Source organism: Mytilus trossulus, chromosome 3 (genome assembly GCF_036588685.1).
Source record: "Mytilus trossulus isolate FHL-02 chromosome 3, PNRI_Mtr1.1.1.hap1, whole genome shotgun sequence".
Lineage (NCBI taxonomy): Eukaryota > Metazoa > Mollusca > Bivalvia > Mytilida > Mytilidae > Mytilus > Mytilus trossulus.
Window position 1 is genome coordinate 84,000,490 of NC_086375.1, and position 4,190 is coordinate 84,004,679.

Consider the following 4,190-nt stretch of genomic DNA (forward strand, 5'->3'; position numbering starts at 1 on the left):
CACGGATTTGACTATACTTTTTGGAACTTTTGGATTATAGCTCTTCATTATTTATATTAGCTTTGGATTTTACATATTTTGGCCACGAGCATCACTTGAAAGACATGTATTGTCGAAATGCGCATCTGGTGCAGAAAAATTGGTACCGTTAATGTTATTGTTATACACTAAAACATGTAATTTGACATAATGAATTTTCTTTTTAAAACAAAACGTGCATGTTCAGTAAATTGGATTTCTTAAACTTTGCTTCGACATGCTATACCCTGGGCAATTTTTGTTTCTTCATAAATTATCCAAACATGGTTATTTTCATTTTGAATATGCTCGTCGCAACTATAAGAATTAGAAGTAGATACGAGTTGGTATATAAGTAATAACTAAATAGTATGCATGATACCCATTTAAATCGTTTCCAAGCGCTAACATGAAAAATTCCCAATTTAAAACATCTAGAATGATATACATATAACAAAATTCTGCCTATCCTTACACATTTCGTCACACTTACTGTTTTTTACTCTTCTTTTTAAGTTGAACAGTCAACTACTACTGTTTCAAGTACTACAATTTCAAGTGCTTTCAATTCTGGTGAGTATAATGGTATAAACAGCAAATTAACTCTTATTAATAACGACTACATTCTGTTGGAAACTATATTGAGTTTATTTATGTTCAAATCTGATGAATGGATCCAAAATATGAAAATCAATACAACATACAAAAACTGAGGGAAGAGCCTGAAATCTAAAAGAGACCGGATGCGTCGACATGATATGAATGCAATGTCCGACAGGCAAGTCCACACTCCTGAAGTAGCACGCAATTGGTAAAATTATAATCAAACAACTATAGTGGTATCTAAAGTTCTAAGATAGCAGAAACATGTCACAGTGAGTTGAATAAGTAATTGCCTGTACCAAGTCATTTATATAACTGTTGTTGTCCATTCGTTTAATAATTTGAGCTTTTGATTTTACCATTTAGCTAGGGACTTTCAGTTTTGAATTTTCATTAGAGTTAAGTATTTTTGTGATTTTACTTTTGAGACACCAACATATCGTTCCCTTTAGACAATTAATGATAGTGCTTGAAAGATTTGTACTGTGCCAATCTCATTCTTCCCTCCTTCTAACTATATATAAGCAGTATTCGTTTAAGGAGTAAAGCACTGGACATGAAGTCTGTGGATTAATGGGTTAAATTTTACATAGAGTCCGGCTCTTTGGGAAGCAGAATGACATTTTTTTTAAATTGAACAAACACTTTTCGAGTATCTATTTTATAACTTGTAATGATGATTTTTTTTCCTCATTTTCTTCTCGCTTACAGGTGACCTACCTAAGATGTAGATCCAACATATTCAAGTTTATATTACAGAAATATTTCAGGTCCTAGTAATAGCTATGCGAGTTATAAAGGAGTTGATCACGATAATTACTACAATTTAGAACTTTATATTTTACAGGGAACTCCAATATGATTATCGTTAATGTGGTAATGGGAGTGGTAGTTTTAGCGGTAGTTCTTATAGGATCGTGATGGATCATGTTTATAAACTATTTAAAAGTTTAAAAAGTAAGTTTTTTATACCTCGACGTGTTCAAGAAAAAACAATACCCTTTTGGATCCTTTTTTGTTTAATTAATTTGACCCAAAAATACCAAAGCATTTATATAACTATCATATGAGTAACAAGTGAAACGGCGAGCTACTGCTCACGGGTGATACCCCCGCCGCAAGTGGATGATTTTAATAGTGTAAAAATATGCAAGTGTTCAGTAAACAGGAAGTTGTTCAGTGATGAATCTGAAAACGCATCACACGGTATGGCAGACTTATATAAACCCTGAAACCAAATTTCAGAAATGCTTGTATTGTAGTTCCTGGAAAAAATATTAATGGGACGGACGGACTGACGGATGGATGGATGGACAGACAGAGGTTAAACAGTATACTTCCTTTTTCAAAGTAGGGAATAATTATTATTAAAGATACTAGACGGAAATTTTTGGAAAGTAAGAAACACGCATTCAATGTTTTTAATATAAAAAAAAATCTTGCTTCAAAAAGTATTCGAAGCCAGTAAACGCAACTATCTTTTTTTGTCGCGGGTAATTCGTTTGATCATTGAAGTTGATTTTGGTTAAATATACACACAGCATAGTAACAGTATTTTGCAAAGGCAAAATATCAGTCATGCGTAACATAACTGTTAGTCGGGCTAAAACGTTTACAATTCCGTTCATTTATATAACAAATACAGATTGTTCTGTCGAAATATTTTATGACGTTATGTTCAGCATTTGATAAAAGAAAATAATGTTTTGTTCTTTTCTTGAAAATATTGAAATAGCAATAATAAAAAAATGGTTACGTAAACATGGATGAAAATCCAACCAGTCTCGTTGGTAATTGGGAACGTAATGATGCTTTATTAGAGGCAGCAATTGTTTTGAAACAGATGTTCAAATTTTATCAATCCATTAAGATGGTACAAATCTAGGCAGCAAAAAAATCCTGTAAACCCAGGAAACTCCCAAGAATATATGAAATCTCAAAATAACATCAAACAACAAAAGAAAAAAACAAGAAAAACGCATAAATTCCAAAGTAATAAGATGTGTGTCAAATAGTTATGCATCTCCTGTGCATACATCCCTAGTCTTTGAATCCACACTCTGTTAAAAATGTTTTATAAAGAAAATGACCGGTTTTTACCCATAAGACTTATTTTCACAATTATAATATTGTGTGTTCTTATCAAATTGTTATTCTAAATAATACTGCAACAGCTTAAAACTGTTTATGTTTTTACTTTCAGTTGTTGTGATGTCATAACAGTTGTTGTGTTGTCTAAACAGAAAATGTTTTCTCTTCAGCGAATGCTGTGCTTCCTCCAAAAGATGTTCAGATAAAACTGTCTTTACAAGAAAAATCCATTAGAATAATGACTAAATGCATATTTATGTTTTTACCAATACTATTTCAAAATTATGGTTTACAATGTTTTAACTTGTAGGCGTATTTCTTACTAAGATTATTACCATTAATTTGCATATATTTAAGATTTTGATATCTAGAACAACAATAATGTTTCTGATGAAAAGATAGAAAGACATTTCTATACAAGATATTGTTATTTCTGTCCAACTAGTGTGCTAGGGTTTAGATAAAACAATCTTATCTTCTGTGACTGAATGTTATTCTACCCTCTTTTTTTTAAATATTTTATATAAAACATATTGGATCATAAAAGGCTTTGTTATATCTTTTTTTCTTGTGTAGAATATATATATATAGATATGGTCAAATGTAATTCAAAACAAAACTGTCAGTGCAATTTAGGTTAATAAAATAGACATGCAACTGACAGTAACTGCGAGTATAAATCTTAAATCTGTCATAAATATCTTTTTGGTGGGTATGTTTGTTAAGTATAATGCAATGTCCGGTCTGTGTTTTTGTTAGGTATTTTCTGCTTTGTATGGATCTGATGAGTTACACTCTTTCAAATGATTTTATAGTATGTTCTTATGTTGTACTGTTACACCACTGTCCATGATAATGGGGCACCAACAAAGAAATTTAACCATGCCAAATTCTATAAGTGTTGTGTCTCTCCCACGTCAGAAGCCAGTAATTCAGTGGTTGTCATTTGTTGCTGTGTATCATATTTGTTTTTTGTTCCTTTTAAAATTTGTACATTAATCAGGTCATTAGTTTTCTTATTTATTATGGTTTGCATTTCTCATTTATTATTTCAACGCCTTTTATAACTGATTTTGCTGTATAGGTTTTCATCATTGTTGAATGTGACCTACTGAATAAGACTATTTACCGGATTTGTTATAATATGACCAACACGACAGGTGCCACATGTGGAGCAGGATCTGCTTTCCCTTCCTGAGCACATGAGATCACCCTAGTTTTTGGTGGGGTTAGTGTTGCTTATTCTTTAGTTTTCCATGTTATGTCATGTGTAATATTGTTTGTCTGTTTATCTTTTTCAATTTTAGCCATGGTGTTGTCAGTTTATTTTCGATTTATGATATCTTTCGTCCCTCTTTTAGTGAACTATAGTTGTAAAATTCTATGTCATTTTAGTCTCTGGTGGAGAGTTGTCTCATTGACAATAATAACACATCTTCTTATTGATATATTATAAAATAAGACAAATAAGACATATA